Source organism: Xiphophorus hellerii, chromosome 2 (genome assembly GCF_003331165.1).
Source record: "Xiphophorus hellerii strain 12219 chromosome 2, Xiphophorus_hellerii-4.1, whole genome shotgun sequence".
In the NCBI taxonomy this organism is placed as follows: domain Eukaryota; kingdom Metazoa; phylum Chordata; class Actinopteri; order Cyprinodontiformes; family Poeciliidae; genus Xiphophorus; species Xiphophorus hellerii.
In genome coordinates, this window is record NC_045673.1 from 33092699 (window position 1) to 33112493 (window position 19795).

General features: G+C 35.7%; 1 long non-coding RNA gene across 1 annotated transcript; it reads right to left on the reverse strand.

Moving 5' to 3' along the window:
• Positions 1 to 730: 730 nt before the first annotated feature.
• Positions 731 to 1155, reverse strand: LOC116730288 (uncharacterized). The gene is made up of 2 exons (XR_004341296.1): positions 986 to 1155; positions 731 to 902 (listed from the first exon to the last, which is right to left on the reverse strand). It is a non-coding gene; the product is annotated as an uncharacterized LOC116730288 (long non-coding RNA).
• Between the last annotated feature and the right edge of the window lie 18640 nt (positions 1156 to 19795).

Here is a 19795-nt window from a genome sequence, read left to right on the forward strand (position 1 = left end):
CCTTAGTTTAAACTTTAAGGTTTAAAGAGCTGTTGCTCTTTTTGCTTCAGCGATTAAATATTCCTTTTCTTTCCTTCTTTCTGTGCAACCATGAAAGCTGTGATCCCACCCGGCCCGGCTCAGTTGTTACCTGGTACCAGGAGAAGTTGGTTCTGATGCACCATACATCTGAAATAAAGTTGCTTGTCGCAGCCTTTCGTTCCAAAAAAGCAAAAAATAAAAACTCCAATAAAGGCTGTGGGTGGTAACAGGCGGTTTGGGATCTGTACGCACTTTGACTCGATTCATTTATTGCAAAAGTAGAAATAAAGGTCTTGTAACTTAGTTGAAATGAAAAATAATCTCAATTTAATGTTTGAAGGTGTAAACAAGTGTTCAAAAAAAAAAAAATCATTCTACCAAACCTCCCGTCCACACCAGACATCCACCAAACAATCCACCCAGCACCCGGTGTGTTTTGGTGGGAGGGTCTAACAATTAACAACGTAAATTAAACAATTCCAAATATAAAAATTAATTACAAATTTTGATTCTAAATTAACTTAAATATATTCCAACTACCCAAAGAACAAAACAAAATTGGTAGAAATTATAAACTACAAAACCTTAGCATAAATGGCCACGACAGTTGCTCCTAAAGTCATCAGTTGGACCTGTCTGGTTCTTCATCTGGTCTCTGTCATGTTGTTTTGAACTCTCCGAACCCACATGCAAAGACTCTCTCAGGAGATCAGATTAAAGATTTATTTACAAAAGACAATTGGTGTGTAATGCAGGAGCGTCTGATCAGGAGCGGACCGGTGTGATCGAACAGCTGGTAGGTGGGCGTAACTCGTCAGGGAGCTCAGCGGATGGAACTGCAAATCCCGTACTTCGCATGGAGTGTCCAGACAACAGGGAGCCTAGGAATCACAGAAAGGTACAGGACAGGTAAGCGTGCGAAACAGACTGGATATCTTTCTAGAGATCTCAGGACCAGATGTACCACAAAGGCGACAACACTTTGGCGACGAAGTGCCGGGAACCCGCTCCTAATATGCTCCCGCTGATGATCCACAGGTGTGCCGAAACACACCTGTGGAGAGGGTGTGTGAATACGGCAGCGAGCTCTCGAACGCCACCTAGAAGGAAACCAGAGGAACTGCTGAAGCCGCAGATCCTGACAGTCTCTGGTAGTTCAGGCAAGATGAAGAAGTTCCAATAGGTTCCAAATTTCATTATTTCTCAAGCAAATGATGCTGAGGGGTGCTGGTCAGGTCCTGAAACTGTTAAACGGACCTGGGTGGTGCACAGAATGGAAAATTGGTGAAGTACAAAAAGAAGTGCTCATTTGACCAAACTTGATTCGTATTCTCCCTCCAACCCTCTGCAGGTCCCCGCCATGTTTGGTGGTCCTAGCCCATTCCTTTCATGTAGCTGCCATAGACTCCCGTTCATTTTTCGACCTAGTCAAAGTCTGGCTAGGAACGTCTTATCGAGCTGGGACTTAACCCTAACTTCAGTGGCCTCTTACCTCAACCAGGTTTCACTACATTTTGATTTGTTTTTTAGCTCAATTTTTTAAATAAATCAGCTGAGCTTTAAAAACTCGTCTGAGTTTCTGTTGAATGAAGGAGCTTTGCCTCAATGCTGCTCGGCTCACCAGGAATTGGCCTTAAAAGTAAATGTTTAAACAGATTTTCTCTCCTTTTACTTTTTAAGGAGTAAAAAGGAACAGATGAACTCATGTTCCTTCATGTTTATTGGAATAAACATGAGTTCATTCCAATAAACTCATGTTATTGGAATGAACTCAGCTCAGCTTTAAAAAGTCATCTCAGTGATAACTGTTGGATGATGGAGTTTTATCTTAATGCTTCTCTGAAGGGGCTTGAATTTGGTTTTAAAAGTCTGATATTTTAACCAAGTTTTATTTTGTTTTATTTGTCTTTTCAAACTCTGTTTTGAAGACAGAAATCACAGCTCAGCTTCTGATTTCATTGTTGAGCTCCTGCTAGGTGCCAGAAATGTGTATTATCACGGTTCTGAACATCAGAAATGGACTTTAAAAAACCCAGAATGCATTGCATGGTGGGGCTTCATATTTTAGCTTCTAGTTCAGCTGTTTTTGCTGCAACCCCTAACAAACCATATACTGTTTTCATCAAAATGAACTCCTCTATCAAACTAGATGACTTAGAATGAATTTGGAAACTTGTAGAAAATCAGCACCATGAGTCAGAATAGGGTGTTTATTGTTGAACTGTTGCCTGCTGCGAGCTTCAACACGAAAAAGAAAAACCTCCTGCTGGCTGCTTTGGGTAAGTACCCTTACCTATTAATGTGGTCATGGAGTTACAACGGAGCATTCTAGAGGTCTTGCGGTGTATGATGGCACTAGAATGGCTCTTTGGTTTCGTTTCAGGGATGATGGTTTGAACCCCAGCAAGTGTCTAGAGATCTGGAAGGCAGCAGCTGGTCCAGGTTCTTCTTCCTTGGGACAATGGCTGGGTGATGATGACTTGGTATGACTGCTAATGCTCATCCTCCTGGTTAGCGTTATGACACGGGGAGCCATACCAATCTGGTGCAGAACTGCTGGTGCGCAGTTCATTTTGGCTAGCTTGATAAAGGTGAGTCGGTGCCCCACCAAGCAGACTCCCAGTACTCTACACAGACCAGCAGAGAATCAATCAATGCAGAGCATGCTGCATGTTAACCTTGCAGTGTTAACGGATAGCACGTGGGAAAGGTGACTCGGGAGTCTTGAATGCAGTCCAATCTTCTATAGCCTCACAAGCTAAACCAAGACCATTTTGGCAGCTTCCATGCAGAAAAGCATGATGCTCTTCTTTGTGTGTCACACATTGGTCTTTGCAGTACAACAGCCAGCTATTGGCTATAGCGAGATCCTTAATTAGTACCCTCAATTTCCATTTTTTGCCACTTGTGTGGTAGCAACTCATAAGGTCAATTACACCCATCTTGGAGTTGTATATATGGACAATACTGGGTTGTGAGATGGTCACTTATTTCAGTTTGACGTCTTTGTGAGGTGTCTTCTTGCAGGGTTAGGTAATTATGCAAGTAGTGGCATGCTAACCCCTGTGCCACTACCTTTTTTTTTTTTTTTTTTTACCAGAATACTGTTTGGATCAGATGCCTCCATGGGAACTTTGGGTTCTGCAATCACCCATTTTGGCTGTCCCCTGTAATGTTTTCTAGTCTACAACTAACATGTGGCAGTAAAATGACCTCATGTGGATGCCAGGTGATAGGAGGTTACTGTTCCACATATATTTGTACATGGCCCCTTAAGTTACAGTTCTAAAATGTGAGCTCATGGTGGTGAGAAAATTGGAGTATAGGTTCATACAACTTTCTTAAAGTGAATATCTTGTAGTTTTAACAAGTGTGCACATTTAAACCCTTCAATGCTGAAAACATAATGTACTTTACTATTTTTTAAGGAATAGTACTGCTGTGCAAAACTAAGTACACTTTAAGGTTTAAACTTTAAGGTTTAAACTTTAAGGTTTAAACTTTAAGGTTTAAACTTTAAGGTTTAAAACTTAAGGTTTAAACTTTAAGGTTAAACTTTAAGGTTTAAACTTTAAGGTTTAAACTTTAAGGTTTAACTTAGGTTTAAACTTTAAGGTTTAAACTTTAAGGTTTAAAACTTTAAGGTTTAAACTTTAAGGTTTAAACTTAAGGTTTAAACTTTAAGTTTAAACTTAAGGTTTAAACTTTAAGGTTTAAACTTTAAGGTTTAAACTTTAAGGTTTAAACTTTAAGGTTTAAACTTTAAGGTTTTAAACTTTTAAGGTTTAAACTTTAAGGTTAAACTTTAAGGTTTAAACTTAAGGTTTAAACTTTAAGGTTAAACTTTAAGGTTTAAACTTTAAGGTTAAACTTTAAGGTTTAACACTTTAAGGTTTAAACTTAAGGTTTAAACTTTAAGGTTTAAACTTTAAGGTTTAAACTTTAAGGTTTAAACCTTTAAGGTTTAAACTTTAAGGTTTAAACTTAAGGTTTAAACTTTAAGGTTTATAAACTTTAAGGTTTAACTTTAAGGTTTAAACTTTAAGGTTTAAACTTTAAGGTTTACTAAACTTTAAGGTTTAAACTTTAAGGTTTACACTTTAAGGTTTAAAACTTTAAGGTTTAAACTTTAGGTTTAAACTTTAAGGTTTAAACTTTAAGGTTTAAACTTTAAGGTTAACTTTAAAACTTTAAGGTTTAAACTTTCAGGTTTAAACTTTCAGGTTTAAACTTTCAGGTTTAAACTTTCAGGTTTAAACTTTAAGGTTTAAACTTTCAGGTTTAAACTTTCAGGTTTAAACTTTAAGGTTTAAACTTTAAGTTTTAAACTTTAAGGTTTAAACTTTAAGGTTTAAACTTTAAGGTTTAAACTTAAGGTTTAAACTTTAAGGTTAAACTTTAAGGTTAAACTTTAAGGTTTAAACCTTTTAAGTTTAAAACTTTAAGGTTTTTTAAACTTAAGGTTTAAACTTTACGGTTTAAACTTTAAGGTTTAAACTTTAAGGTTTAAACTTAAGGTTTTAAACTTTAAGGTTTTAAACTTAGTTTAAACTTAAGGTTTAAACCTTAAGGTTTAAACTTTAAGGTTTAAACTTTAAGGTTTAACCTTTAAGGTTTTTAAACTTTAAGGTTTAAACTTTAGGTAACGTTTAAGGTTTAAACTTTAAGGTTTAAACTTTAAGGTTTAAAACTTTAAGGTTAAAACTTTAAGGTTTAAACTTTAAGGTTTAAACTTTAAGGTTTAAACTTTAAGGTTTAAACTTTAAGGTTTTAAACTTTAAGGTTAAATTAACGGTTTAAACTTTAAGGTTTAAACTTTCAGGTTTAAACTTTCAGGTTTAAACTTTCAGGTTTAAACTTTCAGGTTTAAACTTTCAGGTTTAAACTTTCAGGTTTAAACTTTCAGGTTTAAACTTTCAGGTTTAAACTTTCAGGTTTAAACTTTCAGGTTTAAACTTTCAGGTTAACTTTTAAACTTTAAGGTTTAAACTTTAAGGTTTAAACTTTAAGGTTTAACCTTTAAGGTTTAAACTTTAGGTTTAAACTTTAAGGTTTAAACTTTAAGGTTTAAACTTTAAGGTTAAACTTTAAGGTTTAAACTTTAAGGTTTAAACTTTAAGGTTTAAACTTTAAGGTTTAAACTTTAAGGTTTAAACTTTAAGGTTTAAACTTTAAGGTTTAAACTTTAAGGTTTAAACTTTAGGTTTAAACTTTAAGGTTTAAACTTTAAGGTTTAAACTTTAAGGTTTAAACTTTAAGGTTTTAAACTTTAAGGTTTAAACTTTAAGGTTTAAAACTTTAAGGTTTAAACTTTAAGGTTTTAAACTTTAAGGTTTAAACTTTAAGGTTTAAACTTAAGGTTTAAACTTTAAGGTTTAAACTTTAAGGTTTAAACTTTAGTTTAAGGTTTAAACTTTAGGTTTAAACTTTAAGGTTTAAACTTTAAGGTTTAAACTTTAAGGTTTAAACTTTAAGGTTTAAACTTTAAGGTTTAAACTTTAAGGTTTAAACTTTAATGTTTAAAACTTTAAGGTTTACACTTTAAGGTTTAAACTTTAAGGTTTAAACTTTAACGGTTTAAACTTTAAGGTTTAAACTTTAAGGTTTAAACTTTAAGGTTTAAACTTTAAGGTTTAAACTTTAAGGTTTAAACTTTAAGGTTTTAAACTTTAAGGTTTTAAACTTTAAGGTTTAAACTTAAGGTTTAAAACTTTAAGGTTTAAACTTTAAGGTTTAAACTTTAAGGTTTATAACTTTAAGGTTTAAACTTTAAGGTTTAAACTTTAAGGTTAACTGTAACGGTTTAAACTTTAAGGTTTAAACTTTAAGGTTTAAAACTTTAAGGTTTTAAACTTTAAGGTTTAAACTTTAAGGTTTAAACTTTAAGGTTTAAACTTTAAGGTTTAAACTTTAAGGTTTAAACTTTAAGGTTTAAACTTTAAGGTTTAAACTTTAAGGTTTAAAACTTTAAGGTTTAAACTTTAAGGTTTAAACTTAAGGTTTAAACTTTAAGGTTTAAACTTTAAGGTTTAAACTTTAAGGTTTAAACTTATCCAAGGTTTAAACTTTAAGGTTTAAACTTTAAGGTTTAAAACTTTAAGGTTTAAAACTGTAAGGTTTAAACTTTAAGGTATTAAACTTTAAGGGTTTAAACTGTTAGGTTTACAAACTTTAAGGTTTAAACTTTAAGGTTTTAAACTTTAAGGTTTAAACTTAAACTTTAAGGTTTAAACTTTAAGGTCTAAACTTTAGGTTTAAACTTTAAGGTTTAAACTTTAAGGTTTAAACTTTAAGGTATTAAACTTTAAGGTTTAACTTTAAGGTTAAACTTTAAGGTTTAAACTTTAGGTTTAAACTTAGGTTTTAAACTTTAAGGTTAAACTTTAAGGTTTAAACTTTAAGGTTTTAGGTTTAAACTATTAAGGTTTAAACTTAAGTTTTTAAACTTTAAGGTTTGAACTTTAAGGTTTAAAACTTTAAAGGTGTTAAAACTTTAAGGTTTAAACTTTCAGTTTAAACTAAGGTTATTAACTTTAGGTTTAAACTTTAGGTTTAAACTTCAAGGTTTAAACTTTAAGGTTTAAACTGTTAAGGTTTAAACTTTAAGAGATTTCAAACTTAAGGTTTAAACTTTAAGGTTTAAACTTTAAGGTTTAAACTTAAGGTTTAAACTTTAAGGTTTAAACTTTAAGGTTTAAACTTTAAGGTTTAAACTTTAAGGTTTAAACTTTAAGGTTTAAACTTTAAGGTTTAAACTTTAAGGTTTAAACTTTAAGGTTTAAACTTTAAGGTTTAAACTTTAAGGTTTAAACTTTGAGGTTTAAACTTTGAGGTTTAAACTTTGAGGTTTAAACTTTGAGGTTTAAACTTTGAGGTTTAAACTTTGAGGTTTAAACTTTGAGGTTTAAACTTTAAGGTTTAAACTTTAAGGTTTAAACTTTAAGGTTTAAACTTTAAGGTTTAAACTTTAAGGTTTAAACTTTAAGGTTTAAACTTTAAGGTTTAAACTTTAAGGTTTAACTTTAAGGTTTAAACTTTAAGGTTTAAACTTTAAGGTTTAAACTTTAAGGTTTAAACTTTAAGGTTTAAACTTTAAGGTTAAACTTTAAGGTTTAAACTTAAGGTTTAACTTTAAGGTTTAAACTTTAAGGTTTAAACTTTAAGGTTTAAACTTTAAGGTTTAAACTTTAAGGTTTAACTTTAAGGTTTAAACTTTAGGTTTAAACTTTAAGGTTTAAACTTTAAGGTTAAACTTTAAGGTTTAAACTTTAAGGTTTAAACTTTAAGGTTTAAACTTTAAGGTTTAAACTTAAGGTTTAACTTTAAGGTTTAAACTTTAAGGTTTAAACTTTAAGGTTTAAACTTTAAGGTTTAAACTTTAAGGTTTAAACTTTAAGGTTTAAACTTTAAGGTTTAAACTTTAAGGTTTAAACTTTAAGGTTTAAACTTTAAGGTTTAAACTTTAAGGTTTAAACTTTAAGGTTTAAACTTTAAGGTTTAAACTTTAAGGTTTAAACTTTAAGGTTTAAACTTTAAGGTTTAAACTTTAAGGTTTAAACTTTAAGGTTTAAACTTTAAGGTTTAAACTTTAAGGTTTAAACTTTAAGGTTTAAACTTTAAGGTTTAAACTTTAAGGTTTAAACTTTAAGGTTTAAACTTTAAGGTTTAAACTTTAAGGTTTAAACTTTAAGGTTTAAACTTTAAGGTTTAAACTTTAAGGTTTAAACTTTAAGGTTTAAACTTTAAGGTTTAAACTTTAAGGTTTAAACTTTAAGGTTTAAACTTTAAGGTTTAAACTTTAAGGTTTAAACTTTAAGGTTTAAACTTTAAGGTTTAAACTTTAAGGTTTAAACTTTAAGGTTTAAACTTTAAGGTTTAAACTTTAAGGTTTAAACTTTAAGGTTTAAACTTAAGGTTTAACTTTAGGTTTAAACTTTAAGGTTTAAACTTTAAGGTTTAAACTTTAAGGTTTAAACTTTAAGGTTTAAACTTTAAGGTTTAAACTTTCGCATGCAGTACCTACCGTGGCCACCAGGGGCGCCGAAGAGCAATTTTTTTTTTTTTTTTCTTATCGATAAAATAATTTCTACATACATTATCAAATACTGTATATATTGTGAGCACAAATCACTTCATAGTGAAATTGTGTGTTTTTGATATGACAGGAATTGTTACAAAAAATGAATAAAAATCAGCTCCACCAAGGTGCCTGTTATTGGCCTTTAGGCTTAGTTTTTTATGCCTTGGGCATGTGTTGTGCCGAGAAACACTTACCTGCCGAGATATTCTTAAAGATTCATTTTTGTAAAAATGTGATATTCAAGGTTTAAACTTTAAGGCTTAAACCTTGCGATGCATGCAGTACCTACCGTGGCCACCAGGGGCGCCGAAGAGCAATTCTTTTTTTTTTTCTTTTCATCAATAAAATAATTTCTACATACATTATCAAATACTGTATATATTGTGAAAACAAATCACTTCATAGTGAAATTGTGTGTTATTGGCCTTTAGGCTTAGTTTTTTATGCCTTGGGCATGTGTTTTGCCGAGAAACGCTTACCTGCCGAGATATTCTTAAAGATTCGTTTTTGTAAAAATGTGATATTCAAGGTTGTACCGTGAGAATCTCGTCCCTTCCCATGCCGAGTTCAAACTTTAAGGTTTAAACTTGCGAAGCGTGCGGTACCTACCGCGTCCACCAGGGGCCCCGAAGAGCAGTTCTTTTTGTTTTGGGATAATGTGCTGATTGGTTCATGTTTGATCTTCATAATTCTTCTAATGCAATGTGGGTTGCTGGATGTTTAACGACCAAATAAAGTTTTTAAAGAATCTTTGTGTATTTTTTATGCAGCTGACTGTGTACACATATAATAACTAAACCTTCATGTTAATCCTCCATGCCATTTTTGCTGTATTATAAGTTTTCACATTTAGTTTCACAGCTTAAATTAGTAAAAGCAGAAACATCTCAAGTTGATTTCAGCTTTAAGCTACTAATTTAGCCAGCAGTTTATTTTTTGCAGTATTCAGACTGAAGATGTTTTTTTTAATAAAACAGATGAGAATCTTTTCAATCAAAACTCGTTTAATTAAATCAGCTATTGAATTAGAATAATAACTTGTATAAAACTGCCATTTCTGTCTGGTTAATGGTGCAGCAGATCCTGCAGGGGGCGCTCTGGGGCCTCAGTGTTCAGGTCGGTTACAGTCACATCTCCCAGACTCCTGAATCTTCTGGTTCCTTCCTGAAATGATTTCCTGCAATAAAATGTTGGTTGGAAATGAGCAGAAAACTGAGAAAAACCCGAAAAAGTTCAAATGTGACCTAAAGTTTTACAGCTCAACTCATACAAAGGAAAATAAAGGTGTTTATTGTCAGGGGGCGGAGCCTCAGGTGTGTCAGCTCTAGTCAGGTTTGGATCAGAACCGGTTCAGACTCCGTGCAGCAGCAGAGCAGAGTCTGTATATTTTTGTTATTTAATCAATTATCTTAAGAAAGCGAAATTGATAGGATATAAGGTTTCTTTTCTTTTTCTTTTTTGGGGGGGCTTGGGAGTAATATATATGTAGCATCCCGATCCACACTCCATTCCAGTTCATGGCGGTAATGCACATCAATAAGTTGCTTGCCAACCGCCAAAAAAGAAGAGCAGCGTCTGGATCAGGTGAGTGTTTTGCTGATGTTTTATTTACAATGTGAAATTAATCCACAGCATAAACAACTAAGCAGGTGTAAGTGAACCAGGGTGTGATATTATTTAAAACAATGTGGTTGCAAGGAAGTAAATTTGGTAAGACTTTATTTGAAGGGGTGCACGTAAAAAGGACATAGGATTCTTTATAAATGTTGTCATGAAATGACACTTTTTATACAGGGTTTACACTTTTAATTGACTTTTATGTAATGTTTTAGCGTAAGTGTGCATAAAAATCTCATTATTTACCAAAAAAATTGACAAAGTTTACACTTTTACTGTGTGGGTTATTGAACAAAACTATAACGCTGCCCTTAGATCAAATATAACTCGGATTAAATTAATGAATGAAATATAAAATCAGTATTCCTGGATGTAGAAAATGTTTCTGTAAGGATGCAGTTGTGACCTCACACCACTAGGGTGCGCTAGCGGCCGCGCTGTTTCTCTTCTCTCTTGGAATAGAAGTAGCGAGCACGTTACCTTGTACAGTGCGCATGCTCACTGAGCATTGTTGTTGTAGTCAGCTGGTGGTTGTCATTCTGGCGAAAAGTGGAGAAAAATATCAAGTGAAACGGAGCAAAAGTCGAACGGATTGAAATATTTTACAGAAACGACAGTAGGTGTCGCTGTTTTCGCTTTATAACTAACAGTGCCGCTTAATTTTATTTAAAATTAGAGCAAGTCGGTCGTTTCTCCGCAGGTGGAGCGCTCGGATGGAGGCAGAGCCGGAGGACCAGGAGGAGGAAGAGGCGGCTGCCGCCATGCTGTGGTCCATCCAGGAGGCTCTGGAGAGGCAGACCCAGCAGATCGGAGCGTCGGCCTGCGGGGCCACAGCGGTGGTGGACGTCCTGAAGGCCCTCGGAGTGGATGTTGCGCCGGAAGAAGCTGACCGCTGCGTCCAAACCCGCCTGAGGGATATATTATGGGATGTTGGTGCGTGAAGAATAGTTTTTGACATGTTTGCCAGCGAAATAATGTGCAGCTGTTCATTTCTATTGAGACTAGAACGGATAGCAGTGACAGAAAATGTATTTTTTTTGTCATCATTTTCTGTATTTAAAAGCTGTTGATTGTGTTGGAGTACAGAGAGTAGAATGTAAATGTGCAAGTTGTAATTTGTAAATGATTTGAGGGGATCTGGATGAATAAACGTTATGTTCAGGTCTTAATTGAGTTACTCGTTACAATCCTAAACAAGTGGGTTTTTAGTGGAGATTTAAAGGAAGTCAGTGTTTCAGCTGTTTTACAGTTTTCTGGAAGTTTGTTCCAAATTTGTGGTGAATAGATGCTGAAAGCTGCTTCTCCTCGTTTGGTTCTGGTTCTGGGGATGCAGAGCAGACCAGAACCGGAAGACCTGAGAGGTCTGGAAGGTTGATACGACAACAGCAGATCTTTAATGTATTGAGCCGTTCAGTGATTTGTAAACTAACAACGGTATTTTAAAGTCTATTCTTTGAGCTACAGGGAGCCAGTGGAGGGACTATAAAACTGGTGTTATGTGCTCTGTCTTCCTGGTTTTAGGATCTTTTTTCTTTGGCTTTTGGCACAATCTGAGAGGTTTCACTTTGTTTTATATGTATTTTATGTTTCAATCTTTTCTATTTTATAATCGCATTGTATTTTATGATTGTGTATAGCACTTTGGTCCTGTCGGTGTATAAAGTGCTTCATAAATAAAGTTGGTATGGTATGGTATATTCTTAAATATTGAGGCCACACCTCCTCCTTTTTTATGTTTTCTATTCTCACTTAAGAAATTGTAGTTAGGAGGTACGATCGGTTCGTTATTGTCATTCAACCATGTTTCTGTCAGAAACATAACATTGATATTATGCTCAGTGATGAAATCATTAATTAATAGAGCTTTAGCACAGAGAGATCTGGTATTTAAAAGAGTTTAAATGTTTAAGTTTAAGCGAGTTGGAGGCCAAAAGTTCTTCAGTCTGAGGTTTGAATTAGGTCCGCTGTATTTTATATTTCTGTTTTTTTGTAAAAGGTTTTTGTAGCGATCTGGACAGGTAATGTCCTGTTCTGCAGTGCCGGGGGGCCAGACGGGTGTAAAGATAATTTTCTGGACCCGGACTCAGACCTCAGAGACGCAGAGTGATGGATCCTCTGGGGAGTCAGAGGAAGTGAGCTCTGCTACGTGAGCGCTGAGGATTAGAACAAGCAGAAACTGTTATTAGTGGTTTATTGTGTTGCTGAGCAGAAACTTGGTGCAGCTTTGGCTATTTTATAAAAGTCTTTATAGATAAAACTGAATCTGATCAACTTGAAAATCTTTATTAATTTAATGAAATAGTAATGGAAAAAAAATCTTGAAATGTTTAAACATAAATAAGCTATAAACTGAAATGTGAACTGGTTGTTATTTTCCATTTATTTCCTGGTAGTGATGATCAGACAGGATTCTTCTCATTAGCAACACACCTCTGCTGTGAGAGGGGGCGGAGCCACAGGTGGGTCCGGTTCAAGTTCTGGAGAATCGGAGTCCAGTTCGTTCCGACTCGGTTTGTGTGAACAGAAGGAGAAGCAAAGATCTGATCAGGTGAGTTTTAACTCCACATTCTTCTGGTTTCCAGTCCTGACTGGGTTTTCTCTCTTTGAGCTGCTGGACAGAACCAGAACTGGGCCTGGTTCTGGTTCTGGTTCTGGTTATGATGCAGAGCTGCAGCACCTGGTTTCAATCAGGAACTCTGATTTTCTCTGAGTTTTCATCTGTAACCCAGACAACAAGCTGAGTTTGCTCCCAGTTTCATAGTGGAGTCAAACTGGTACCAGTAGGTTCTGAGTGTTTGTGGCCCGGCTGAGATATCTGGGTTCCTGATTGGTGGATGGAAAATATTTCAATATGAAGTCAATAATTTATTGATCAGAGAGGATTTCTCTGGGCTTTTATCAGTAGGAAATCCAGATTGAATCAGACATTGTGGATCAAATGCGTTACTTTATGGACTTTCTTTAATATGGAAAACTTGACCTCTTTCTGACCATCGCTCCATTTCTGAGTCTTTCTGGTTTTAAATGTTTGCTCATTAGAAAATCAGAAAATTGTTGGTTGAATCACAGCAATAATTTCCACAGCTGTTTGCCAACTTGCTAGGAAAGCTGTTTTATGTATTTATATTTGAGTCACTGAATACAATCACGGACATTTCAAATATCCATGTTTTTCCTTTACTCTGATTTTGTTTTAATGAGGAAAATCAAAGTCCCTGGTGAATTAATGAATGAAACGTATTCATACCCCTTTAAATTTCTCACTCTGTTTCATTGCAGCCATTTGCTAATCTCAGAAAAGTTCATATTATTTCTCATTAATGTATACTCAGCATCAGAGGTGTGACCAAGTCACTGTGTTGCAAGTCTCAAGTAAGTCTCAAGTCTCTGTCCTCAAGTCCGAGTCAAGTCTCAAGTAAAGACAGGCAAAAGTCGAGTCAAGTCTCAAGTCAGGAACCTTTAATTTCAAGTCATTTCGAGTCGTTTTTATTTATTTATTTTTAATAATTTGCAATTATATATAATATTCAAATATTAGACCATTTGTTCTTTTTAAAATATGTATTTGAGGTTCATTTGTGATCCTCTTATTCATCTGGTATTCTTCAAATCTGTCAGAAGTAAACAGATGTCAGAAATAAATTACAGCCTTTCATGAATTACATTTGACTTCAGTTTACTCCTTCTATTCATAAATAAACATCAACACTACAACAATCATAGTTTTCAAAAAATGAAATAAGTATAAATGAAGTTATCACAAGTAAACTCAGGAAGGTCTGGTGCATTTATTTTTCTGCTTTTATTTCTAAGTATGTTAGTTTCAGTCCTCCGTAAATATGGGACAGACATTCTAAACACAAAATTTATTTGGGACAGTCACTGTATTTGGTCTTTTTTTTTTTTCCCAGCAAAGCTATACTACTTGGAAATGGGTTCTGTGCGACATGTGACAGTCACGCCGGTCAGTGCATTAAGTCAAAAACAGTTGACTTAATGCACTGACTGCAGTAAACAATATATTGTCAATATAATTTCCCAACGTAGATGTCTTCAAATACACCAACCATCCTTAGATGATACTAGACCCGGCTCATCATCATGATGGGACAGAGAGACTCTGTTCCCTGTGTTCAGGTCCAGAATCTGCTTTCTGTTCCGGAGCCCCGCTCACTATCCACCGGCTTCCTGAGCTAACACGGTGCACATTATTTGTGGAGGCATTTGAAGGACCGGATTTATGGTAAATCATCACCAATTTAACCCGGAGTACACATGCTAACACGAAGTTAGCTAAAGTCAACTATCTTACAGCAAAAGAAAAGTGCCACCTACCGATCTTTGTGAAGCTTCAAATGCCGGACAAAGTTGGACGTCGTGGCATCTCCATCCGATATTCTCCTCTTGCATGTTTTACAAGTTGCAGTTCGTTTTTTAGTCGAAAGTTCATAACCTACATAGCCAAAAGAAATTACTCGCGGAAGCATATTCCAGCGGTTATTTCGTATTTCGTTCCCTGAGCTCTGTAGCTTTGCCGCGTTTTTTTAAACGTCCAAATCCTGTTAATTTGATTGGTTGTGCTGCAGCTACGTACACATACATACATACATAAGGAGAGAGGAAAACCATAGTGACGGTCTGCGCATATGGAGTGAGTGAAATTAATTAATGACGCCACTTTATAAATAATGTGTTTTAAATTTTAAGACTTTGAGTAAAAAATATCAAGTCTTTTCAAGTAAACAGCTTCAAGTCGAGTCAAGTCCCAAGTCAATGGCATGAAAGTCAAAGTCAAGTCCGAGTCTTTGAGCATTTTTTTCAAGTCAAGTCTCAAGTCGTGATTTTAACGACTCGAGTCTGACTCGAGTCCAAGTCATGTGACTCGAGTCCCCACCTCTGCTCAGCATCCCCTCTTGACAGAAAACATACAGAATTGTAGAAAGCTTTGTAAATTTATAAAAAAAAAAGAAAAACTGAAACATCACATGGTCATAAGTATTCAGACCTTTTGCTCAGTAGAAACCCCTTTTTAGCTTGTACAGCCATGAGTCTTCTTGGAAATGATGCAACTGGTTTTTCACAGCTGGATTTGGGGATCCTCTGCCACTCCTCCTTCAGAACCTCTCCAGTTCCATCGGGTCGGATGGTGAATGTTGGCGTCACGAATGGTCATAGAGTTGGATGCAGGCATGCATAACAAATCACATTTTATTTTAAATACATTTACATTTTTCAAGAGTACATTGCCAATATGTACTTGTACAGAATTGTACAAATTGTCAATGCATTCAAAATTTGCAGACAACATGCTTATGAAAATTAGTACAATGAAACAATAGGTACACTTTAGAGGAAATGTGAAAAATATTTAACCAAGGACAGAGTATTGTTTTAATTTAATATCACAGTATTCCAGTATTATTGCAAACATACTGACATTTCTCCTTCCTAAGAACAGTGAGGATCAACGGCAGAACATTCCCATTCACTGCACTTTACAGAAACCTACAAAAAAAGAACACTTGTATTTTAAAGAGTACAGACAAATGGCAAAGAAAAAAGTCTGACTTACAATTTTAAGACGTAGCGGACTCGCTATGCATGTGACATCATCGGAACCGATGATGATTGGGACCGGATGCCTGGGGTGGGGAAACATTTCTAGGTTACTTCTTTACCTGTTTATGTTAGAAGTAGAAAAAATAGTCAGCAATATCATAGAATCAGTTGATGTTGAGGCATCAACTATGAAGCTGTTTTCAGTGAGGTCTTAAGGGAGACAATCTACCATAAAATCTTTCCATCCATGATCTGAACACGTTGATCCCTGCAGGGTGGTGAGGGGGGCCGGTGGGGCCCAGCTCCAGCTGTCACCAGACGAGAGGCGGGGTTCACCCTGGACAGGTCACCAGTCCATCGCAGGCACTGAAAGCTAACAATGAATAAAATGTATGAAAGAGAAATGATAAATTAACAAGGAGAATAAATTATGTCCAATTATTTTAAAATCAAATCATGTTTACTAATTGCAGTGATTTATAATTGCTGACATCAGAGACTCAGAACCTGGTTTTAGAGGAAGAATTGAGCTGAATCAGAAAAACTGAAGTATATTTTGAGGTTGTCAATAACATTCCTCTGTGGGATCCAAAAGTCAAGATTCTGAGAGTAGCGTTGTTGTCTTGTAATAGGAAGGGCGTAGGTTCGATTTCATCTTCCTCTTGCCACGTGTCAACGTGCTTTGGCACCACTGTTTGTATATGTTGGGCCTCCCAGCTGTGGTGTTTATCTGTATATGGCAGCCTGAGTCTGTTGAATGTGTAGGTCACTCATAGCACAAAGGCTTCAGCCTGGATGTATTATTGCGTTTTAAATATATAACATGTTTTCAGACTCTACACTGGTTTCCAAAATATAAACTCTCCAGCTTTTATTTAGCAGCTGAACCAAAATCTGCAAAATAAAAATCCAACTGTTTTGTCAGTTGATCCGAATTTCCGAACGCGGCTCCCCGCATCTCAGACCACGGCTCCGACCTTTATTTCAAATAAAAAAACCCTACTGTATTGTTTTTACCTCTAAAATATATATTTCTCAAATATCAATTGTTACAGCTAATGGTGGATCCATTTAAGTAAATTTAAAGCAGGTACACTCTGCGGTCGGAGCCGCGGTCGGAGTCCCGTTCGGGGCATTTCCGACCGCACTTCCGAACGGGACTCCGACCGCAGAGTGTACTTGCTTTAAATTTACTTAAATGGATCCACGATTAGCTGTAACAATTGATATTTGAGAAATATATATTTTAGAGGTAAAAACAATACAGTAGTTTGTTTTTTTTTAAATAAATGTTAATAAAATATTGTCACATGGACATCCAGGTTGTTGAATTGTACTTAAAAGTATGTATGTGTATATATGTACACACACACACACACACACACACGCCCACACACAGGCATGTGTGTGTGTGTGTGGCCCGGTTCTCCTTCAGAACCAAGTTGCTGGCTTCATGGAGCTGTGGTTCTGGTTTCCTCCTGATCAGAACCAACAAACTCTGACAGCAGATTTCTACAAACTCTCTTAAAGCTGCAGCTTCTCAGTGGGAGGAGAATGGTTCAGGCTTCCTGATTGGACACAGAGACAGCAATCAGCCAATCAGAGGAGCAGCAGCTTGCTGTGTTCCTGCGTTTGTGTTGGTGTGAAGATGAGTGTTGTTGCTGTGTCCATGTCTCCAGGAAGTCCAGCTGGACTCCAGCCGTCCAACATGTCTAGAGACAGTGGTCCTCATCCATCAAACTGTGGCAGCAGCAGATCTGATCTCAGATCTGTTTGCTCTCTCAGCTCAACAGGAAACAACTGATCGGGTTCATCCTGGTCACAGCTCTGAGATCAGTCTGACTGCAGCCTGGAAACCATCTACTGGATGTGCTGCGTCACTGACTGCTGCTGGAGAGAGGCCGGAAACACTCACTGATCTGCTCTCTCCTTCCTTCTTCTCTCTGCAGGTTCTGATCTCTGTGAAGTAGAGAATGGTCTCAGTGTCCTGCTGATCCTCAGAGGTTGAAGCTGCAGCAGTTTGAGTCTAAAGAGACTCTGACTGGATCATGATGATGACCTCTGACCTCCAAGGTTTTCCTCCCGTTTATTTTCTCGTGTCTGTCATTTATTGTTTGTCTCTTTGGATCAATAAAGATCCAATTCAAACTGGGCTCCATTTAGAGGCTTCGTGGAGTTTTGATCTGAACTGGATTCAACTGGAAAGTTGATCTTTTTTCTCTCTGATTCATTTTCATCCTGGAACCAGAAATGGTCTGAGAATGGAAACATGGGAATCATTTTCAGTTCAGCTTTGAAGCCATGAAAGACACTTCAAACCTCTTTTCTCTGCTGCTTCGTCCTTCTGCTGACATGAAAATGTTCCTCAAAGCTCCACAGATAAAAAGATGCTTCACTGGAAACTGCAGCGAAACTTCAGCTTCCATCAGAGAAACCAGTTTAACCAGTTTAGAACTGGATGTCCTACAGAAACTCTGATCTTAGAGCAGTTTTCAGAAACATGTGGAACCTGGAAAATAAAGATTTTATATATTTTATGTTCATTGTAAAAGCTAAATCTTGAAGTTTTACGTCATCATTGATTCTCAGCTTTAATTTCTCTCAGTTTGTTTTGGTTTTTACTTTTTTAACTCCATATTTCATGTTTTGAGTTTTCTAGAGAACTTCAGGCTCTTTACTGTGATTTTACTGATTTATTCAAACCTCAGAGAATCACTGGGATAATGTGCTGATTGGTTCATGTTTGATTTTCATAATTCTTCTAATGTAATGTGGGTTGCTGGGTGTTTAACGACCAAATAAAGTTTTTAAAAAATCTTTGTGTATTTTTTATGCAGCTGACTGTGTACACATATAATAACTAAACCTTCGTGTTAATCCTCCATGCCATTTTTGCTGTATTATAGGTTTTCACATTTAGTTTCACAGCTTAGATTAGTAAAAGCAGAAACATCTCAAGTTGATTTCAGCTTTAAGCTACTAATTTAGCCAGCAGTTTATTTTTGCAGTATTCAGACTGAAGATGTTTTTTTAATAAAACAGATGAGAATCAATCTTTTCAATCAAAACTCGATTAATTAAATCGGCTATTGAATTAGAATAATAACTTGTATAAAACTGCCATTTCTGTCTGGTTAATGGTGCAGCAGATCCTGCAGGGGGCGCTCTGGGGCCTCAGTGTTCAGGTCGGTTACAGTCACATCTCCCAGACTCCTGAATCTTCTGGTTCCTTCCTGAAATGATTTCCTGCAATAAAATGTTGGTTGGAAATGTGCAGAAAACTGAGAAAAACCTGAAAAAGTTCAAATGTGACCTAAAGTTTTACAGCTCAACTCATACAAAGGAAAACATGAAAATAAAGGTGTTTATTGTCACCTGGAAGGAGGCGGAGCCTCAGCTGGGTCAGGGGGCGGAGCCTCAGGTGTGTCAGCTCTACTCAGGTTTGGATCAGAACCGGTTCGGACTCCATGCAGCAGCAGAGCAGAGTCTGTATATTTTTGTTATTTAATACATTATCTTAAGAAAACGAAATTGATAGAAAGGCTATAAGGTTTCTTTTTCTTTTTTGGGGGGGCTTGGGAGTAATATATATGTAGCATCCCGATCCACACTCCATTCCAGTTCATGGCGGTAATGCACATCAATAAGTTGCTTGTCAACCGCCAAAAAAGAAGAAGAAGAAGAAGAAGAAGAAGAAGAAGAGCAGCGTCTGGATCAGGTGAGTGTTTTGCCGATGTTTTATTTACAATGTGAAATTAATCCACAGCATAAACAACTAAGCAGGTGTAAGTGAACCAGGGTGTGATATTATTTAAAACAATGTGGTTGCAAGGAAGTAAATTTGGTAAGACTTTATTTGAAGGGGTGCACGTAAAAAGGACATAGGATTCTTTATAAATGTTGTCATGAAATGACACTTTTTATACAGGGTTTACACTTTTAATTGACTTTTATGTAATGTTTTAGCATAAGTGTGCATAAAAATCTCATTATTTATCAAAAAATTGACAAAGTTTACACTTTTACTGTGTGGATTATTGAACAAAACTATAACGCTGCCCTTAGATCAAATATAACTCGGATTAAATTAATGAATGAAATATAAAATCAGTATTCCTGGATGTAGAAAATGTTTCTGTAAGGATGCAGTTGTGACCTCACACCCCTAGGGTGCGCTAGCGGCCGCGCTGTTTCTCTACTCTCTTGGAATGGGCTCTTTGCACCTCAGCTTCCGCGTTCGGGGAAAAGCGGCTCATTTTTGTCCGGTCTATTAAAGATGTCATTTTACAGTCGGTGTTTGCAGGGCTTGCCAAAGCTAACAATTAACGATGTACATCGTATTTGTAAGGCGGGATCTAAAGCCCCATCAAGCAAACTGGAAAAAGGTTTTAAGATGTACGTATCGTCATACATTCATGGATATGAAGGTGAGTCTTACTTTAAAGTTCTTTAAACTTCGTGGCTAACATTAGCTTTAGCTTATGCTAATAGGCAATATTCTCGGACATTTTACTAATA